The sequence below is a fragment of the Leucopleurus acutus genome, assembly GCF_964270905.1.
Source record: "Leucopleurus acutus genome assembly, chromosome: X".
NCBI lineage: Eukaryota > Metazoa > Chordata > Mammalia > Artiodactyla > Delphinidae > Leucopleurus > Leucopleurus acutus.
Window position 1 is genome coordinate 112,622,561 of NC_139148.1, and position 23,220 is coordinate 112,645,780.

Sequence of the window (23,220 nt, forward strand, 5' to 3'; positions counted from 1 at the left end):
TCATCACATGGCCATATTTACATCATCTTCCTCCTGTGAACATCTGTTTCTGGGTCCAAATTTCCCCCTTTTTATTTTATTAAGTGGTGGATGGCAAGGGGACTTCAAGGGGAGATGAGGATTAGAGATAGAGCTTACATGTCTAGGTAATGTTGCTCAACAGTATGGTGCAGACTCTCTGGGTCAGAGGACTCTGAAGGACAACAGTGGCTTGGGGGCTTTAATCTGTAGCTAACAGATGTTTGGTGTAGTCTTGTGGGATATGCAAAGCAGGCTAAAAATGGCTAAAAATCTGGTTGTATAAAAATTAGAGCTTGGCACTGATGTGCTTTTGACAGAGTGGGTGCTGGCCTGCTTTGAAGAAATAAACAACATGGGGCCAATACACTGAGGCCATCTTTGACTCATTTATATAACACGGGGTCTTTTGGGAACTCTATATTTAACATGTTGAGGAACTACTAAACGGTTTTCCAGAGTATACCATTTTACATCCCTACCAGTAGTATATGAGTGACCCAATTTCCCTGTATCCTTGGCAGCATTTGGTGTTGTCAACTATTTTTAATTTTAGTCATTCTGATAGGTAGGTAGTGATATTTCATTGCAGTTTATTTTGCATTTCCCTAATGGCTAATGATGTTGACCATCTATTGATGTACTTATTTACCATCTATGTATCCTCCTCAGTGAAATCTCTGTTCATGTATTTTGCCTGTCTTCTAATTTGATTGTTTTAACTGTTGAGTTTCGAGAGTTATTTATGTACTCACAATACTTGTCCTTTGACAGATATATGGTTTGCAAATATTTTCCCCCACCTAGCAGCTTGTTGATTCATCCTCTTACAGAGTCCTGTGCAGAGCAAAACTTTTCTATTTCGATGAAGTTTAATCTATCAATTTTTCCTTTTATGGATCGCATTTTTGGTGTCAAGCCTAATAAATCTTTTCTTAGCTCTAGACCCTGAAGATTCTCTCTTAATGTTTACAGAAAGTTTTATAGTTTTACATTTCAGTCCATTGTTGGGAAAGCAGTCACTGCTGACCTGTCACCCCTCCCCAGGCTTGCCCACTCAGAGCCTTGGACCTAGAACACTTCCTAACCGAAAGATAAGAAACCCTCACAGCCTGTGCCATTCTTATTGCCTTGTGTGGGAATATGTTTCCCTGTTTCAGACTCAATATGACTCCTTTTTTCTGCCTAAGTGTGTGTGTCATATGGCACCTGGTCAACCCCATTGCTGTATCTGTCCCCTGCGGGGACATGAGGGGTGTGTGTAGGCCAATTTCCCTGCCGTGGTTGCTGAGAGGGACCAACACCCACTATTGGAGCTAGTCTTGCTCTTACTTGTCTAGGTAAGTAAAGTGTTGTTCCAACCACTGCTTGACTGTATTGTGTTTTCTTTGAAGACTCCGATACCAAGATCCTTGTGGTTGACGTAGTTATGAACTTTGCTATCTTCTATGAAGCTGTAGTTCTCTCCTGGCATTGGTAACTGGTGTTTGATCATGAACCATTCTGAGTGTTTTTGGTGGGGTTTTATTTTGGGGGGGGATAAGGTGTGACGTTTATTTTTTTATTTATTTTTAAAAATTATTTATTTAGCTGCACTGCATGTTAGTTGCGGCACGTGGGATCTTCAGTTGCAGCGGGCGGGATTTTTTAGTTGCGGCATGTGGGATCTTTATCTTTAGTTGCGGCATGCAGGATCTACTTCCCTGAGCAGGGATCGACCCCGGGTCTCCTGTACTGGAAACGTGCAGTCTTAACCACTAGACCATCAGGGAAGTCCCAAGGTGTGAGGTTTATTGAAGGGTTTTTTTTTTGTTGTTGCTATTGGGTTTTTTTTTTTGGCCTATGAATGTTCAATGGCTCCAGCATCATTTGTTGATAAGTTTATCCTTCCTCCATTAAAACATTTTGGAAATTTTGCCATAAATCAGTTGGGTGGGTCTATTTCTGAGTTCTCTGTTCAGTTCTATTGATCTATGTGTCTATTCCCCTGCCAATGCACACAGTCTTGATCGCTGTAGCTATAATGTTGAGTAGAGTTATTCCTCCCACTTTGTTTTTTTTTTGTCAAGATTGTTATAGCTATTCTAGGGCTTGCACCTTTCCATATAAATTTTAGAATAAGCTTTGTTAAGTCTACATAAAACTTTGCATGGATTTTTATAAGAATTATATTAAACCTATAAATCATTTTGGGTAGAACTGACTTTAGTGTAGTGAGTCTTCTAATCCATGAGCACAGTATATCCCTCCACTTATTTCGCTCTTTTAAAAATTTGTTTCATTATCATTTTGTTATTTTCAACATACATATCCTGTACAATTTTCGTTAAGTGCATTTCCTTGGAGTGACTGCCAGCGGTATTGTATTTCTATTTTCAGTTTCTGCATGTTCATTGCTAGTATACAGAAGTGCGATTGATTTTTGTGTGTTGATCTTGTATCCTGTGACTTTGCTGAGCTACCTATTAGTTTCAGCAGTTTTAAAAATGGATTCCCTTGGATTTCCTACTTAGGCCACCATGTCATCTGCAAATAGGGACAGTTTTATTTCTTCCTTCCTAATCTGTAGGCCTTTTATTCCTTTTGCTTGCCTTAATGGCAGTGGCTACGACTTCCAGTACTATGTTGGATAAGAATGGTGAGAGTACATATCCTTGCCTTGTTTTTGAGCTTAGAGGGAAGCATTCAGTCTTTCATCATTAAGTATAGTTAGCTGTAGGTTTTCTGTAAATGCTCTTTAGCACATGCTCATATCACATTGAGAGACATACTGTGTTCATAGATTAAAAGACTACAATTAGAAGAGTAAACATAGTAAACACATCAATTGTCCTGCAAATGATCTGTAGGTTATTTGCTCTCTATTCCTATTTTTCGAAGAGTTTTTTAGCATGAATGGGTGTAGGATTTTGTCAAATGTCTTTTATGCATTAACTTATATAATCATATGCTTTTTCTTCTTTAGCCTATTGACATGGTGAGTTATATTATTTGGTTTTCAAATATTGAACTAGCCTCACATGCCTGGAATAACTCTCACTTGTTATTGGTGTATAATCCTTTTATAAATTTTTAGATTCAGTTTGCTAATATTCTGTTCAGGATTTTTATATCAAGGTTCATCAGAGATATTGTTCTTTGGTTTTCTTTTTCTTTTCTTTCTTTCTTTTTCTTTCTTTCTTTTTTTTTGTACTGTCTTTGCCTGGTTTTTGGTATCAGGGTAATACTGGCTTCATAAAATGAATTGGGAAGGATTCCTCCTTCTATTTTTTGAAGGATATTGTGTAAAATCAGTGTTAATTCTTCTTTAAATGTTTAGTAGGAGAATTTTTCTGGGAGGGGAGGTTTCAAATTATGAATTCAGTTTCTTTGATAATTATAGGTATATTCGGATTGCCTATTTCAACTTGGTTTTGATAGTTTGTGTTTTTTGAGTAGTTGATCCATTTCATTTAAGTTGTAAAATTTATATGTATAGAGGTATTTATAGTATTCCCTTATTCTCTTTTGATGTTTGCAGAGAGTGTAATGATGTCCCCTGTTTTATTCTGGATATTGGTAATTTGCACCTTCTCTTTTTTTCTTTCTCAGTCTTGTTAATGGTTGTCAATTTTATTGGTCTTTTCAGAGAAAGAGCTTTTTGTTTCATTGATTTTCTCTATTGCTTTCTTATTTTCAATTTCATTGATTTCTCTTTTTGTATTTATTATTTACTTTCTTCTCCTTGCTTTGGATATATTTTATTTTTCTAGTTTCTTGAGGTAGGAAATTAGACTATTGATTTAAGACATTTCCTTATTTCTAATGTAAGCAGTTAGTTTTAGACATTTCTTTCTCAGCACTTCAGCTGCTTACCACAATTTTTTATATGAAGTATTTTCATTTCCATTCAGTTCAAGGTATTTTTTGATTTGTCTTTAGATTTCCTCTTTGACCCATGGATTATTAAGAAGAGTGTTGTTTAGTTTCCAAGTGTTTGGGTATTTTTTTGTTATCTTTTGGTTATTGATTTCTGGATTGATTCTCTTGTGGTTAGTGAACACTGCTCTGTATGATTTCAATTCTCTTAAATTTGTTGAGGCTTGTTTTATATACCAAGATATGATATATCTTGGCCAATGTTCTATAGGCTCTTGAAAAGAATGTGTATGTATTCTGCAGTTGCTGGGTGAAGTGTTCTATACATGTCAATTAGAACCTGCTGGTTGATTTTGTTTTCCAGATATTTTATATACTTGATGATTTTTTATCTAATAATTGTACCAGTTGTTGGTAGGAGAAGGTTGAAGTCCTCAACTCTAATTAAGGATTTGTCTATTTCTTCTTTCAGCTCTGTCCATTTTTGTTTCATTTATTTTGAGTTTCTGTATTTTGGTGCAAACAGGATGATGCATTTATGTCCTAAGTTAGATCATGCTTCTTTTCTGTTGCAAAAACCTCACTATGATTCCCTATTTCATTCAGAAATATAGATAAGTGTCCTTAAAATAGTCTATAGGGTTCTATAAAATCCAGCTCCTGGTTACCTCTTTAACTTCATTTCCCTGTATTCTCCCTCTTACTCTGCTGCAGCCATACTGGCCTCCTTGATGTTCCATGAGCACAACAGGCACACTGCTTCTTTAGGGCCTTTACTCTTAACTCTTCACTCTGCTAGGAGTGCTCCTCCAATTTGAAATGGGGCCTTGGAGTACAGTTATTGCGAGAATTGTTAGCTTTACATATCAGCGAAGCCAAGGCCTTAAGAGAATAAATGCCAATAAAAAAAGTAGCATATTATTGGTAGAGCAGGGGTGTTATAGAGAAAATGAGCCTGAAGAAGAGCAGTGAGAGAAGGTGAGATAAAAGCAGCAGCTCTGGTATTACATATAGGAAGAACTGACACCCCAAATTCCCTCATTTAAAAATTTTCCCCCAGCAGCCTGGCACTGGGTCTGAAATTCAAACAGTGTACTTCTTTGGGATAAGCATGTAAAGGCTCTGAGGAATCCGGCAGTATAAAATCTTGTATAACTTAGATTTAATCCAGAGCTTTAAGAAATTTATTTGTCAACAACACATTTCCCTCCCTTAATGCCTATCTTACAAAATCCATTTTGGGAAACATTGGGTTAAAGCTTTGTGTTTCCAAGAAAACTGCTAAAAGGCTAAAGTTACTGGAAAGGCCTACCTAGTTATCAGTCTTTAATACTCCTTGGTCACTGTTTTATCCAGTTAGCCCAAAGGTTGCAAACTATGGCAAAGGCCTCAGCCCTCCCCCCCAATTTTGTAAATAACATTTTATCGGAACATATCCACATCCATTTGTCTGTGACTGCTTTCTCATTACAGCGATAGAATTGAGTAGTTTTGACAGAGATGTATGGTCAGCAAAGTCAAAAATATTGGGTTGGCCAAAATGTTCGAAAAACCTGAATGAACTTTTTGGTTAATCCAATATTTACTATCTGATCCTTTACAGAAAACGTTTACTGAGCCCTGGATTTACCCAATAGCAAGGCACTGAGAGTTATGCTGCCTAACAAATGATACCATAGTGGTTGACCACAACAATTTATTATTATCTCTAATGGTTCTGGGATTTTAGTGGGCTCAGATGGGAAGTTATCATTTGGTGTCTCTCATGCAGTTACAATCAGATGGTAACTGGGCCTACAGTCACCCGAGTGCTTAACTGGGCTGAACATCCAAGATGGCTCATTCGCATGGCTGGCAGTTAATGCTGGATTTCAGCTGGGAGCTTAGCAGTGACTGTTGACTAGAGCACCTACATGTGGCCTTTCCCTTTAGGTTGGATTTCTCACAGCATGGCAGCGAGGTTACCAGCAGGATCATTCCAAGCATAGGAAGTAGATACTGCCAGTTCCCTTAAAGGCTAAGCTTGTCATAATGACACTTTCACCTTATTCATTTGGTCAAAGCAGTCATTAGGCCAGCCCAGATTTAAGGGGACTTGAGGAATAAACTCTACCTCTGTATAGGGGAAGAGCAACAGCGTACACGGAAGGACAAAATTAATGCTGATTACGTTAACACACTGCCACCATAGGGAGGCAATATGAAGTGCTTGGAGAGCAGGGTGTAGAAGGTGTTCTCTGGAAAGAACTTTCAGGGTGACTGCAACAAACTCTGCTCTTACCTGTGCTTATTTTATAGATATACATATTGAAGCTCAGAGCATTAGGAGAAGCTACTGAAGGTCAGTGTCTGCCTCACAGTGTTTACAAGGGCCCTAGCTGGCTTGCTGGGGGTATGTTACTAGCCCTAAGAAGACAGGGTTCTAGGGCCAAGAGGCTGGTGTGAGGGAGCTGAAGGAGCCTGAGTTTCTGAGTAAGGCTCCCTCCTTTCCCTAAGTCTTTCCTTTCTCCCTAGGGCTCACTCAGGTGCCTCCACCTACTATGTAGATGTCTAGGCCTTACGGACACACCAAATCCCTGCCACTATGCCTCGTAGACTTCTGAAGTTTTTTTCACATCTGGACTCTGTACTCTAAATGAACTCTGAACACCTTGAGGACAGGAACAGCATCTTCAATTTCTTTCACTTCTTATGGCCCTGAGATACCTCATACTAATGCTATGCACACAGTAGAAAACAGAAATTGTAGAGCTATTCAAATCCCAGCTCATTTCCCAGCACAGCCTATGCAGGTGAAATTCTGTGGTCTCATCCCCGCACACTATGCTAGCCTTGTCTTTAACCTTCAGCCATATTCAGTGATGTTGTACCAGGCATATTCCTCCACCTCTCTCTCTCCCTCCTTCTCTCTCTCTATCTCCTGTCTGAATGCACATGTTATTCTCAATGTTTGGAACATTCTTCTTTCCCACTCACCTTCGCTCACTGGTCTACCTCTATGATATTCTTCAGAGTTCAGCCTAGGTATTACTTCTTCAAAGAGATCCTCCCTGAACTCCTAGGTAGCCCTCTTCTGTCTTTCCACAGCACCCAGCATTTCCCTCTTAATAGTTGTCTCCACTGTCTTCTAATGTATAATCACTTACTTGTCTGTCTCCTTGACTTGACTACAGTGCTTGAGGGTACAGACTGGTCTGTCTCCAACTGTGTCTCACCATAGACTTGCAAGAAGTCTGACACAACAAATGGATGCACTTTCCCTTCAGTGATCTTCACTTTCTTCCTGTTTTCCCATGTAAGTCTGCTGGAACAAGAGTTGGGACAGCGAATAAGGAATATGTGTCCAAAATGTCATGTGAGCTGCTTGCAGCCCTTCTGAACAATTCTTTAGATCTCTTGCTGGTCTTGTCCCAGAACCCTGTTTGCAAGAACCAAAAGGCTCCTTTGTAAGGCTCCGTGTATATGCTGCTCTATCTTCCAGCCCCCCACCACCAACTCAATGAGCACTACATGTCGAGCACCTCCTTTCTTCAACTCCCCCAAACACACCAGAAGCATGGTATAGCACCGGGGAAGGTTGAATAACTCCTGAGCTTGGAAATTTTGATCTAGGCTTTTTGACAAAAGGGGGGATGGTTTGGTAGCTCAGGGGTGCTACTCAATTGTAAAAGGACAGCTAATGTGCTTGGGAGATGACCCGCCCCCTAAAACCATTTGTCAAACAGGATGATTATGATTAAATATAACTTGCCAGATTACAAGTGGCCTTCAGACAGCAGAAATGATCCAGTGGAACATTGCACTTCATGAAGCAGCCCCAGGGTGGTGAACGTCAACAGTCCTGCTTGATTAATCCTTGGAACACAGTCAGAATTGATGGGGAACTTGTTGAAAGTGATCGACAACTTTTGAAAGGTGAAATCCTTTTCTGTTCCCATGAAGTGTTGTTAAGGCCATTAGCAGAAATTGAAATGGAGAAATATGACCCTTTCATGCAGTAGATTCAGAGGCTCAGAAGATGGACAAGTTGGAAATGTACAGGCAGTTTATAATAGGTGCCTGGGTGGGGAGTGATAACTAAAGATTGAAAACTGACAAATGGGTCAGACTGGCAAAGACCAAGACAGAGAGGGATAGAGTGCAGTTTGTCTGCAGAGGAATAGCATCAATAATCCGGCAGGCTCGCCCACACTGAGGGCCACATATGGGTTACTTGGAAAGGGGCTAGAATTTGCTCAGTGGAAAAATGGGCAGATTTTGTTACAAGATGAAGAGATAACTTTCCAGCTTTTGAGAGGAGTAAATTATTTAGTCTTCCCTGGGGAGTTAGGGTACCAAAGAGAAAATCTCCAGACTAGAAGTCAGGTCTGTGGTATCTCTTTATTCAGTTTCAAAGTGGCTGAATGACTCCAACTCTCCTCATTCTGCAGTTGGTTGTATTCTTCCAAGTGACAAATGTGAAATTTCTTTGAAAGCTATCAAGCTATACAAATGTGAGGTATTAGCTTCATGATCATCCAACTGAATCAAGTGCAAAAGAGTATTGCTATAAGAAACTATGTGAGATTTTAATTATTTCCTCTGATGGAGGTGAACATGTTTGCAGATAATCTTGAATAGGAACAGTGTCCAAACGATTTATCTTGGGCTTTAGAGACACATACACAATGATATTTGATTGAGGAAGTTTCAGGGATGTGGGGTGTGCATCAGAATGGAGAATGTGACTTTCAGTTTCCCTTGATCTTTTGGCTTGGCTTAAAGTAGTTGTAGGGGGGTATTATGAGATATGGATGTATTTGAGGGGTATCTAGTAGGTAGAATCAATTGCTTTAGTTTGATGAGGAGATGTCAGGAGTGAACAAGGCTTCAAGGATGATTTTTAGGTGTCTAGCTTGGTTGACTGGGTGCATAATGGTGCCATTAACTTCTGTAAAGCACACAGGGGAATAGACAGGTTTGGGAGGTGTGTGGAAGTGAGTTTTCTCATTGACATAGTGACATGGAGGTACATGTCGGCATTTTGAGTGGAAAGATTCGGCAAGAATCTGTTGACATCTGTGGAGCTCAGGAAAGACGTCTGAGCTGGAGCTATAGATTTGAGAGCTGTTAGATGTAAGTAATCATTGAAGCCATGGAGCTAGCTTGTTCATCTTTACAGCCTCCGCAGCACCTGGAGTGGGGTTTGGCACAAAGTATCTGTTGAATGTTAAAAGTAAGAAGATGCCAATCATAGACCCTCCAAAAGGGGGTCGGTGAGACCAATATCCTCAGGTTCTTCCTTCTTTCAAAGCAACGTACACATAGGGTTCTAGGTGCTGTTTACAGTAGGTACACATTAAAAGCTAACACTTATTAAGTGCATCAGCACTGTTCTAAGCCCTTTACATGTCTTGATTTTCTTAATAACTCTAAGAGGTAAGTATTATCATCCTCTCCAGTGTACAAAAGGGGAAACTGAGGCACAAAGAGGTTACACAGTACATGGTGGAGGTAGGAGTTGAACCTAAACCTTCTGAGTGCAGAGCCTGCTCACTTAACCACTGTAACTAGTATTTGAAGCCTAAGTGGCTGGCTTTTTAATTGATCAGAACAGGCTGGTGTAAATTGTTGAAAATTCCTTTTCATAGGTTTCCCCTTCTCTCTGGGCAGTACCTTCACCCCCATTCTCCTGACATTTCTCTGCCTGCCTCCCAATCCAGCCTTCAGTCACCTCCTTATCCTGTGGCCCAGCCCTCAGTGCCTTACTCTTTGCTTTTGCTCACCACTCCTTAGTTGAATACCTGCTCCAGCATGATGGCATTGTGCTGGATGAAGTACTGCTGTGGTGCTCCACTCAAGAAATAGATGTGCATGTTTTCAGGAGTTTCTTGGAGTCTCAGGGCCTTAACCAAAGGATTACTCTAATGAGCCTTTGAATGTGATTGGTTGTAAAAACAAAAGTTTTATTTGGTTGGGGAGGGAGGAAGCAGCAAGAAGAGGGATTAAATCTCCATATATCGAGCTGTACAATAATAGGCAATGTGAGCCAGCCCTCTTAAACAATAAACTACATGACTCCCTGCAGAGGCATGTTCTGTTCTGCCAGCCAACTGAGCTAACCTCACACTCACCTCATGCTGCTGGGCAACACCTACATTACCCTGTCCAATTCAGTGACATACTTCTATATTGTTTGAGTGCATTGTGGGGATGAGGACACAGCTGTATTCTGCAGGATCCCTGCAGGCATTCTTAGTCCTTTTTGGATAATGGACTTCCTTGAGAATCTGAAAGTTATGCACCGCCACACAGGCATGAATCAACATTGCACTTGTGCGCACACACATTTTTTTTTTTAACATCTTTATTGGAGTATAATTGCTTTACAATGGTATGTTAGTTTCAGCTTCACAACAAAATGAATCAGTTATATATATACATATATTCCCATATCTCTTCCCGCTTGCGTCTCCCTCCCTCCCACCCTCCCTATCCCACCCCTCCAGGCGGTCACAAAGCACCGAGCTGATCTCCCTGTGCTATGCGGCTGCTTCCCACTAGCTATCTACCTTACGTTTGGTAGTGTATATATGTCCATGTCTCTTTATCGCTTTGTCACCGCACACACATTTTTGCTTATGATTTCAGCTTTGGATCAGTGATTCCAAAGCTTCTCAATGAGAAGGTATCATAACCTAAGTATTACTTCAGAGTTAGTGGGGGCTCTTATTGATATGTAGCAGGTAGAATCCAGGAATACAATTGTAGGACAGTCCTCATAATGAAAAATGCTCCTGTGTGTCACTAGACTTTCAAATGTCCTGCTGGACATTTATGTAGGTGAAAAACTTGCTTATAAATTATCGGAGCCTAGAATCAAAATCTGTTTTACATGACATAAGGTGTTTTGGTAGACATTGAATTTCTCAGGAACCAAACTACAGTGTAAATTGAGAGGGAATTGTACTTCTTTTCTTAGGGACTATATAAGTTTTTCTCCATTTTGAAAAATCATGTTAGCAACATCAATAACATTCGGAGTATTAGTCACTGATACAGCATTTCTGTATCAGTCTGCATTTGTAATTGGTGTTTCCTTGGTGATTTCATACTGACCACTTCATCTTATGTGTTCTACTGTTGTCAATGTCTGAGATTTACATATTGATTTACATGCTACATAAATATGTGAATAATTATAAATTATTTTCGTTTCATTTTTTCACATCATAGAGCATTATACTGATATTTTTGAAGTCATGTGTGTAGGTGGGTTTCATTATCTGTGAATTTCATTTCAGGATAATAATGGAGATGTCATAAAGTGTATTTATTAAAAAAAGAGAACAGTTTTCATGAGATTGAGAACTGCTTACCTAGAATAAGAATTACAGTCTGAAGGAAATTTAATCTAGTAGGAGAGGTAATAATGGCTTCCATTTATTAGGTACCTACTGTGCGCCAGTTATAGGCTAAAGGGATTTTCCATGAGCTCATTTATTCCTCACAGTCCATGCCCCATTTCTTAAACTAATAAGGCAGAAAATAAGGAGCACCAGAAGAGACATACGAAAAAGGTAATCAAGCATGTAGAACCCCAGGCTGGAGATGTGTGGTCCCACTTTAGGTCTGCCACCCCTTCACTGCTCTCTAGGGTGGTAGCACTTTGACCTGTGACTGAGCCCACAGAGGACTCTCACTCCCAAAGGATGGGCTGTTCTTGGACCTTCTGTGTGTGTGTCAATGGAGGTGGGGTTCAGTGAGCTGTGAGATAATGAGGCCTGATTACTGCTTATATATCTTTCTTCTTCTAGGACTCTGACTCTGGTAGTGTATTAAAATGTGTTTTCCAAGAATCAGTCATTCCTTCATAATTTTTGCCCCTGCCACTGGGCAAAAATCTCTGAGCCACAGCTCCAGAGCTGGTGTGGGACAATGGACCACTTTTCTTGGAATGACACCCATGCTTTATGATGAAGCTGCTTGGTGGGGGCAGTAGTCTCTGTTCTTCTTTGCTTGCCTCTCCCAGTGTGGGATCGCTGCCCTGTGAGGAAGTGGGGTCAAGGGCAATTGGGGCCCCTGTATTCTTATCCAGTGATGCTTGGGGTAGAGCCTCTGCCCTATGCCTGGGGATTGGGTGAAGGAAAGGATCCTTCACCATTCCTCTTGGCCATGCTTACCAGGAATTTAGCCTCTGCAACTCACAGCTGGGGAGGGGGGATGATAAATGCTGGAGTCCTGCTCCTCCTGGTGAGAAACTGAGTCCCTTGACTGGGAGCTGAAAGGAGAAGGAGCCCTGTCAGGCTCAGCTGGAGAGGGGATAGGGAGGGAGTGGGTTATGGCTCAAGTGCCACAGACTCTCAGTGTTCTTACCAAGATTTAGTAGATTTTCTTAAATAAATATTTCTTCACTTGTTATATTGCCTTAGGACAATTTTGAGAACATTTTAAATGGTTACTTTTTAAAAACTTTACCAGTTATGCTTGTTTTACTGGGAAGTGAATGCCCTTATTATCATATACCTTTTTGATACCTGCTTTTCTCTATAACGTGAGGGAATTCTGAATTCTAAGCAAACACCTTCCACAGTTGTCAATGCTACATTTTGTCTATATGATATCATCCCTGGACCACGTGTCCAAATAGATATTAAGGTCTTAGAGGAGAAGGACTGGATTTAATACATTTAATCCATGACATGCTGAACAATATATGGACCCAAAAAATCATTCAAAGAATGAATGCACAAATAAATAACTCTATCTTCTATTTGAAAATGGCCTCCAAAGTGGAGCATAGCTCCCACTCCTTAAGTCTGGGCTCTGTGCAGTGACTTCCTTCCAAAGAGTACAGTATGAGAAGGGAGAAAAGAGTAATTTTACAGTGGAGAAACTTGACAAACAGTATCTGAAGCCCGTTGATCAAGGTTAACATCAGTAGTGATAAGTTATATTAATATTGTGTATACTCTTGATATGATGTGATAAGAATGGCACTTGACTTCTGACTTGACCTCTGACACATTACCACAGTCTAATGATGGGAAAAACATCAGACAAATCCCAAATGAGAGCCATTCTACAAAATATGTAACTTTCAAGGCCATCAAAAACAAGGAAGATCTGATAAATGTAATATGGTATGCTGGATGGGATCCTGGCATAGAAAAAGGACGTTAGGTAAAAACTAAGGAAATATGAACAAAGCATGGACTTTAGTTAATTGTAATATATCAGTACTGGTTCACTAATTGTAACAAATGTGCCATACTAATATAAGATGCTAATTATAGGGGAAAGTAGATGTTGGGTATATGGGAACTTTCTGCACTATCTTCCAGGTTTTTACCTAAAACCTAAAATCATTCTAAAATAAAAAAAATCATGGACATATATACACTACCAAACGTAAAATAGATAGCTAGTGGGAAGCAGCTGCATAGCACAGGGAGATCAGCTCGGTGCTTTGTGACCACCTAGAGGGGTGGGATAGGGAGGGAGACGCAAGAGGGAAGAGATATGGGAACATATGTATATGTATAACTTGATTCACTTTGTTATAAAGCAGAAACTAACACACCATTGTAGGCAATTATACTCCAATAAAGATGTTAAAAAATTATTAAAAGAAAACCAGACAGACCTCTACTACAGAGAGGCAGACCTTGAGATGTTCAGAAAGAAACTCATACCAAGACTCTTTTTCTTGGGGTCCCTTGTGAGGTGGGGTCCATCGAGACCCAGCAAAAAAGCTAGACAGGGCAGAATCAGAACTCTGTTTTTTTTCCCCAATAGTTTCTGTCCAATGAACCTCTCCTAGAGAGAAAGCCAGATGAGTTCACAAAGCTGTCTATACAAGTATGGTTATGGCAAAATGATTTGTAAAACACTGCAACATCCTAAACGTCTACACTGTGGTGGTATCTCACTATGTTCTATAGAGCATGGATCCAGGGAAATGCTCCACATATAAAGAGATAAATGAACAAACAGGAAATGCTGCATACCACATTCCCTTGGAGAGTCCAATACATATTGATGTAATAAGGCTCTGAGATTAGTCTTGCTGAAAAGAAACTTATAAATTTCTGTTTGAACCAGAGTTTGAAAACTTATTTGATGATGGAACACTTTTTGTTAAATATTATTTTATTTTTTTAAGCAAGTGGTACAGTATCTTCACACTTTGGGGACTGCTACAGTAGGGGTGGACTATATAAATTGCAGCATGTATTTTTATTGGAATACTATACAGGAATTAGTGAAATCGTGTTTTTTTGAGAATATCTAAAGATTTGGTAAAATAGTCACAATTTTAGAGTGAAAACAAGATATACATTTGTATATATAATATAATCTTAATTGTTTAACTTTTTTCTATGTATGGGAAAGGACAGTAGAAAAACTATAAAGTTAATAGTTGGTTGTGTGGGACTTCCCTGGTGACGCAGTGGTTAAGAATCTGCCTGCCAATGCAGGGGACACAGGTTTGAGCCCTGGTCCAGGAAGATCCCACATACCGCGGAGCAGCTGGGCCCATGTGCCACAACTACTGAGCCCGTGGGCCTAGAGCCCGTGCTCCGCAACAAGAGAAGCCCCTGCACCGCAACAAAGAGTAGTCCCTGCTCACTGCAACTAGAGAAAGCCTGCATGCAACAATGAAGACCCAACACAGCCAAAAATTAAATAAATAAACAAACAGATATAAGACAATCAACTGAATTCCCTACAATTCACACCTAGAAACGGCGCTTTAAAAACAAAAATTGGTTGTGGGGTTACAGGTAATTTTAAATCTCTTCTTTATAATCTTATAATTTCTCTTAACGATTTACAAAGTAAATATATTATTTAACCCCAGAAGAATACATGTCATAAACCACTATTTTGTAAGCCAAATTGTTTGTCCTTCTTATGCATTCTAAACTTATTTACCTTTTGTTATAAATAAGTATCATAATATTTTTTTAAAATACCAGATTACTTAAGCTCTGGGAAGGGAATTACAGGATGTCCCAGGTGGGCTTGATTGAATTAGTGGAGCATTATAGAAGTAGAGTCTGAACAAACCAGCACAAGGCTGGTGTTTTCTCTTTGGCTAATACTGGACTCTGCAATGTGAGATGGCATTCCCTTACAAATAAGTGCTGTTCCTTTAGTTCCCTTGAGAAGGCAATGAACATATAATTCATTCCCTATGTCAAATTGACGTCCAGAGGATAGATATTTCATCTGCCTGCTTGTGTACGAGACCAAGTTCCAGTTTCCTCCTGCCAGACTCCCACATCCTACCTACCAATGCAAAAATTCCTTGTCCTTTACCAGGAGACCTGAAAAAGAGGGGCTGGGCTGGCAGCTTTCAGTGCCTCTCTGTGCAGAAACTCTGTGCTGCTTACCCATCATCAGGATCTGGCATGGGGCTGAGCACTATTATGTGCTCAGTAGGACTTGATGGATAAATGACCTGAAACCCATTCTCAGGTCATCAGTTTCATTCATGAAAACTGTATTCAATGAATCTGCAATGTTATGCTATGATATAATTTGTACAGAATATGATGTGACCAGGAATCAAATGCATGATGCTGGGGAATGAGGGAAGATTGATCTTAATCCCAGGTTTGCTGCTAATTCTTTGTGTGATCTTGGACAATTGCTTCCCATCACTGGGCCTTGGTTTCCCCTATGTAAAATGAGCAGTGGACTATGAAATTGGTCCCCATTGTGTTTATAATAAAACTTAAACTCCTTTACTTGGCCCCGGGGTCCTACATGATCATGCCTCTGTCTCCCTCTTTGCCCTCATCTCCTCCTACTTTTTCTTCCCTTTATTCTATTCCAACCATACCTCAGGACCTTTGCACTATCTCTTCCCTTCGCCTGTCTCCCAAGATCTGGCTCTCTGTTTTTATACTCAGGTCCTAGCTTAAGTGTCTTCTCATAAAGGCCTTCTCTGACCACCTTATGAAACACTGCCCCACACCTTCTCCCCATCACTCTCTTTCCTATTACCTTGCTTCATTTCTCCCTGGAAATTATTTTATATTTGCCTTGTGTATTTTATTGTTAGCTTATTTATTGTTTGTCTTACCTCACTGGACTCTGAGCTCCACAAAAGTAAGAAATCTTGTTCATTTCTGCATCCCTAGGGACAAGAACAATGTCTGGCATATAACAGGTAATTGATAGATATTTGCAGAGTGAATGAAGAACAATCTGACATTGATTTATTTAACAAACACCTATATAGCACTTCTGTAACTATCCCTGCTTCAAGTGCTTTACACATTTTAACTCACTTAATTTTCATAACATCCTTATGAGATAGATACTATTATTCATTCTATTTTAAAGACGAGGAAACTGAGGAAGAGAGAAGCTAAGTAACTTGCCCAAGGTTATGCTGTAGTTTACATGGATTATCTCTTTTAATCCTATCAACAACTCCACAAAGTAGATGCTATTATTACCCCCATTTTATAGACAAGGAAATAAAGTCTTAGAGAAGTTAAGCAACTTGCCCAGGGTCATACAGCTGGGTAAGTGGCAAAGAAGCACCTCAAATCCACAGCATCTGACTCTAGAACTCTGCTCCCTTGTGACTGGATGGCTGTGACTATCATAGAGCTGCCCTAACCTGTCCTTTCTGTACAAAGGTGGAAAGGTTGCAGAAGGCAGGTCTTGGGTCCATAGAGGTCGTGGAGCAGGCAAGGCTGCATTGGGGTGAAAGGCTGGTTTGGGGAGAAGCTGTGGTTGAGGGAGAGGGAGCCCTTTTGCCCAAGTCACCTGGAGTACACACTGGAGTGGGTTGGGTCTCCCTCTGAAGCTGGCTTATGTATATCCCTGCCTCACAGTGGAGACAGTTCCTTTAAGGGGCCAGGCTAATGGGACACTGCTAGGGCCAAAGGACCCTGAGTCCCAGAAGGAATTGTTGAACCACTCCAAGTCTTTCCCTGCTCCAAGCTTAACCATGATACCCTCAGTTTGTATGTCCAGCTGGAGAAACATCATACAGGCCTAGGAAAGGTACAGGAGATATCCAGAGGTATGACCAATGGTTGAGATTGCCAGACAGAAAGAACACTCTGGACATACTGATAAACTAGAAACACTGACCACTCTGGAGGGACTGATAACTCCAGACATACCAAGCAGATAACTCCACCCACCAAGCAGAGCCATGGACTGGCCTGGATAGTTAGGCTAGACTCTGGCCAACCCAGACAAGCCACACAGTCTAGACAATGTATTGTCTACCTGTTTACCTAGGATATCTTCCCCTTTCCTCTCTTGTTCTGCATAGGACCACCACACTGCACAACTCCACCAGGAGTCGTCATTCATTCCATGGTATCTGTAAATAGTGCCCCCTGAAGTTGTTACTAATGTCTCTGGTGGCTGTGGTACTGCAGTTTCAATCGTATGTCTTGCTGTGGGTTCATCCAACCCAGGAGTTCCCTGCCCACGTCATCCTCAAAGCCCATAGGCCCAGCTGTGATCATTGGAAGCCTCCAGAGTGCCATCTGCTATCTTCTTCTAGCAAGATAAAACACTCAAGTGTGGTCTCTAATATTCAGCTAGATGAGGTTTTCACAGATCTCTTCAGCTAATATGTGTGCCAAGCATCCAGTGATCATGAGAAAACCAAGCCTGTCAATTTATAAATCTTGATACTGACATATTTCAGGGATGAGACTGTAGGCCTTTCTGACCATTTATTTTCTTTCTATTTTAAAAGTGAATCACAGTTTCCCTATCATGTGTAATGTTTAATGTATTTCATCTATTTGAAAATTAATGTGTATGAAAGCCTTTATTAGAACTGCATGCTCTTCTGAGTCTAAGAACAGACCTTTGACAGAAAGTGCTTATACCTTTCCAACCCATCTTTTGTCCCAGTTAGACTGACTGCTCCCTCAGGAGTTTGATTACTCAGAAGTTTAGTCATTGGGTTCCTTAGGGATTGTATCTTAAAAGATAGAATAAGATTGTTAATTGTGTTTATAGTGAAATGTATGAATGAAAAAGAAATGGAGTCCTTTAACATTTTATTGATAACTATTAAGATCTGCTAGAACAGGATATATTACGCTGGATGTGGCTGGTCATTGATAATAGCATTGCATGTGCCAGTTCTATGCTAGACTATTGTGTATACATGCTCCCTTAATTTTCCCAATGCCCCTGAAGGAATGGCTATCTCCATTTACAGATTAGGAACCCAAGAATCAGAGAAAGGAAGTGACTTCCCTAAGACCCCACAGTTGGTAAGTGGTAGAGCCAGGAGCTAAATATTTCAGATACATGTCTATTTCGTAACCTTAAAGACCACAAGACCAGACTAGAATAGACACTCAATATTTTTAATTTAATTTAACTTAATTTAATCCAAATTCCTAAGATTTTTGGATTTCCTAAACTTTCTTATTTTTCTTGCCTAGAGATGCCAGGGCAGAAAAGGATCCAAGAGAGTAGCCATTAACATTTTGAGACACTAAGTCATTAAGAACTTGCTGCAAATAGGAAGCAGAGTGAGGGGGATGGCATAGGGATAGGGTACTGGGCTAGTGTGGTAGGCCCTCAGGACATGACAGCTCATCTTAACATTATTGCCAGCTGTTTATCAGCAGCTTGAGAGGGAGCCTGGGAGCATCAGAGCCCAGAGGCCTGTGGCTTAGTGTTTTCTTGAGCAGAACTGACCTGAGATTTAACTTCTGTTCTTCCTTAAAATTTCCTTCCTATGCTCATCCTCATGGTTTCATCATACAACGTATGGCATAGTAGAAAGAAGGTGGGCTCCAGAGAGGCAGACCTGGGTCCAAGTCCTAGCTCTGTCACCCCTTAGCTGTGTGATCTCAAGCAAGTCACTTAACCACTCTGGTCTTTGGTTCCTGATCTGGGTTGGTGTGAGGATTAAACTAGCATCTAGTACCATAAGGTCACAATAATGAATATAATTCTACTCCGACTCTGCTCCTGCATTTTCAGCCCAGACTCTCCAACACTTTCCTTATCACTCATTTTTTACTTGAAATCAGCCTGGAGTCCACCAGGTGGTGCTAACTCCCCATCCCTAAGGCCTTCAGGCTTCAGGGAGCCTCTGTATTGATCCATATCTTGCTCCATTTTACCAGGTCTTGGCCTGTCTCTTTTCCTTGATCCTTACACACACACACACACACACACACACACACACACACACACACACACTATGCCCACATCACTGTGGCATGGACATAGAAAAGGGTGAAGACCCCATCTTGACCAGATTAGAATCCTGATCCAGACTTACACTGATGCAGTCCCTAACCAGGAAAGGGAAAGAGTTCAAGTCCAGTCCCCAAGCAAAAATATACAAAAGGTTACTTTAGAGCCCTCCTGCCCTACCTCATACCTGTACCACGTCCCACCCTGTTGCTATAGGGGTCTCACCACTGCTAACACTATGGTTAAGAGCACCAACTTCAGAATCGGACAGATCTTAGTTCAGATCCTGGCTTGGCTGCTTGCTGTGTGATTGGGCAAGTTGCTTAACTTTTCTGAATCTCAAATGGCTTACCTCTACCTCATTCATTTATTCAACAATGTCTATTAAGCACCTAACTGGCATTGTGCCAGGCACTGGGAATACAGTAATGAGAAAAGAGATGAGCATGAATGATCACAGCCATTTATGTAAAACTGCAACTTTTCAAAGCCGTGCCAGAGGTGCATGGCATTATGGGACAGTATCTGACCTAGACTGGGAGGTAAAATTGACAGGATTTGGTTGGTGATGGATTGAAGGTGGAAGACAAGGTATAGGAATGAGTCAGAAATGATTCCTTGCTTTCTGGCTGGCAGCAGGTGCCATTCACTGAGGCTGGCAGCAGAGGAATAGGGTCAGGTTTGGGGAATAGCTATGGCTAGTGGGGGCTATGCACGCATGTGTACACACACATGCATGTTGATTGAAAGCCCCTACTAGGTGTTGGGACCATTTCCACATTTTATCTCAGTTAAATCATGATGGCAGCTTTATTAGGAGAATTACTAGCCCCATTTCCCAGGAGTGGAAACAGACTCAGAGGATTGAATCGACTTGCCCTGGATCTCACAGCTAGTGAGTGGCAGATCCGAGATTAACTTTCATTCTGTAGCCCAAACACCTGCTTTTTCCACTACTTCACCCTGTGGGGCTCAGCGAAGCCTGCAGGGGAAGGGAAGGCAGGCTGGCTAAGGGCAAGGACTCCAGGAAGGCAGAAAGGGTGGTGGGAGTGGAAGGGGGTCAAAGGGAGCAGAGAAAGAAAGAGTTGTGGTGAGGGCAGGAGGAATTCTCTCCAGTGACTTGATTAAGATTTATTTTTTGAAGACAGGATAAGCAGGCTAAACTGAGGTTTATTTCATAGCCGCCCCTCTTCTACCAAATTCTGGCCCTGAACTCTGAGGCGGTGGTGAGGAGGGGAACAAATGAGGAGGCAGTTTATGAAGTGGCCCAAGGTCCAGGGCTAAATTTGAAATTAGCATGGGGATTTCAGTCACAGGAGTCAAGTTTCCAGGGCCATGGCTAAGTCCAGCAGCTGGGGCCCCATGGAGGGATAGAAAGCTGACCCTTCCTGGCTAGCACTTTGGCTCCAACCTTCCTGTCACCTGCTTGATGCCCCTGGCGTTCTAGGAAGCAATGACAGTCACCCTCTTGGCTTATGGTTTCTCATTCCGTCAGGAGCGGTCTTCTGTGAAGCTATGTGGGGCAAAGACAAAGGGAGCTGGGCCTGACAGAAGGCTGGGGAGTAGGTTTCAGTAGGATGGGACTTCTGTTTGCCTTCTTCCCCTACACTTGTCCCCTTTTCTTCTAAGTTTCCCACTTAGCCCTTTGCTAGCCTGAGACACAAACTCAAGGTCAGGTGATCCTCAATAGAAGTTCAAAGGTCTGTACCTCATCACCTGAGTATTAGGTTCCTAGATCCTTTCTGGGTCATAACTACTAAGCCAAAGTTTCTTCTGGCAATCTCTTGGGGTATGGAATATTCTTAGGGTTTAAAGTGTTTTCTGTGATAATTTTAAAGTTGTGTTTTTATTACAATGAAAATCTAAAATGAATGATATAAGCCTATTCTGAGCCATCCATCTGGATGGCTACCTTACAAAATTAAGGGTAGCCATAAAATTTTTGGATCCTCATTTATATCTGCCTTGGTATATTAGGATCAGATTAGGATGCATGTAACATAAAAAGCCGTCTAAAATAGTGGTTTAAACAAGATAGAAGGTTAATTCTCTATCATGTCAAAGAAGTCCAGGGATCGGATATGTGGGTATGGTAGCTTCCTGAAGTTGTTAGGGACTGTAATTCCCAGCTGTCTTCTGTGCCATCCTTCATCCTCATGATCCAACTTGCTTGCTATAGCTCCAGCTAATACTTGCTCATTTCAAGCAGTAATAGGAAGGAAAGGGCAAAGAAAGGCCATCCCCCATACCTTTTAGGAGATCTCCAAAAAATCCCAAATAACACTTCCACTTATATCTCATTGGCCAGAGCTTTGTGATATGGCCACACCTACCTACAAGGGAGGCCAGGGAATATAGCGTTTTAGTTGGGCACATTATGGGAGGAAGGGGGTGGTTTGTGGGGTAAATAACTAGCAGTCTGTGCCACATTTTGTATAAAAGATCTCATAAACTTCATATTGTCCTACTTGCATTGTCAAAGACTAATGAGAAAAGAACATAGGAAGACTTAATACATAAATGATGGCTTAGTTCCAGTGAAGGCCAAATGATGTCCCTGAGGGCTGTAGGAATGACAGTTTAGCAGTAGATCTAATAGGAAAAAAGTGATGCGGGAGCTGAGTCATCGCCTGGCACGCAGCAATACAGCACGACGAACTCAAAAGAACCTGTATCCCAGTCAGGACTGCAGTCACGATCTGAACAGCAATTTAATTTTAGGAAAACAACATCATCCACCTTGTTAAAATCATTGTTGCTCATTTGATTTTTATTGGTTTTGTAGTTTTGGTTTACACTTCATTTGGAACTTTGTTTCAGCGTTATAATTGGGTATCAGCTATAAGCATCAGGAGTTTGCAGCCTGTCTTCTTTTTGTACATAGTTCATAGTTTAACCCTGTAATGAAAATGAGTCAATAATTGGGACACACACACACACACACACACACACACACACACACACACACACACAACATATATACCTTTTTTTAAAAAAAAATCTTTATTGGAGTATAATTGCTTTACAATGGTGTGTTAGTTTGTGCTTTATAGCAAAGTGAATCAGGTTTACATATACATATGTCCCCATATCTCTTCCCTCTTGTGTCTCCCTTCCTCCCACCATCCCTATCCCACCCCTCTAGGTGGTCACCAAGCACCAAGCTGATCTCCCTGTGCTATGCGGCTGCTTCCCACTAGCTATCTATTTTATGTTGGGTAGTGTATATATGTCCATGCCACTCTCTCACTTGGTCCCAGCTTACCCTTCCCCCTCCCCGTATCCTCAAGTCCTATATATACCTTTTGAAAGGGTTATTCAGCTGGGAGATGCTTCCTAAAACCACTGGGGACCACTATAGCAATAGAGGAGGGCTGTGGGAGTTGGAACCCCAAATTAAGGCTTCTGGCTTCAATTTCAGGGTTCTTTTCACACTACCACCCCGGGGTTGATGAGGGGGAAGCAGAACTGTGTGCAAAACAGGGTTTGAACCTAAACATAGCATATGATCAGAGGAGTCCAACATTGGAGGAGCTCATAAAGGTCACAGGCATGCATCCTGCCTGAAGCCTGAGCCTCTCTATAAGCCAAATGCCTGGGTCAGGGGGTGAGGATGAGAATGGCAGTTTAGGGTGACATAAGGAGGCATTTGGGGGAAGGCTTGATTCAGATATTATGTCTCTTACATCAGGAGTCCTTGGGATATTTTCTGAGTATGTTCATGGGAACAATGGACAAGTGGAAAAGGTCCTGGGGCCAAATGTATGGAAATATATCCTCTCCCGTGTCCTTAGTAATGCCCCCTAGACCAGCTCCCACAGCCCCCCTTGGTCTGTTATGACATCCACCTTCCAGGCTTCTTTCACTGTACTGCAACCTGGAGGGCAGCCTATTTCTCATGGGCCAGAGGGGCTGCTACAGATGGCAGGCCTCTTTTGATGCTGGGTAGTTGAGGGGAAGGGGCCTGATTCCAAAGGACTTGTTTCAGGCCATTTGTAGATGGAGGGAAGAAAAGCCCCTTCTTTCTCCTTCTCTGGCAGCAATAAATCTTCCTCAGCCCTAGCCACTGCCACCTCCTTCGAGCACTTTCTCACATTCTCCATCTGTTATGAGGGAATTCCACAGGGTTCAAGGAATCCTGAGAAACACTCTATC

At 41.3% G+C, this 23,220-nt stretch overlaps 1 protein-coding gene across 1 annotated transcript in view; it reads left to right on the forward strand.

Annotated features, from left to right (window-relative positions):
- Positions 1–23,220, forward strand: part of ARHGAP36 (Rho GTPase activating protein 36) — a gene marked incomplete at both ends in the record, with an annotated part of 153,081 nt that overhangs the window by 30,137 nt on the left and 99,724 nt on the right. The gene's annotated exons all lie outside the window — the stretch shown is intronic.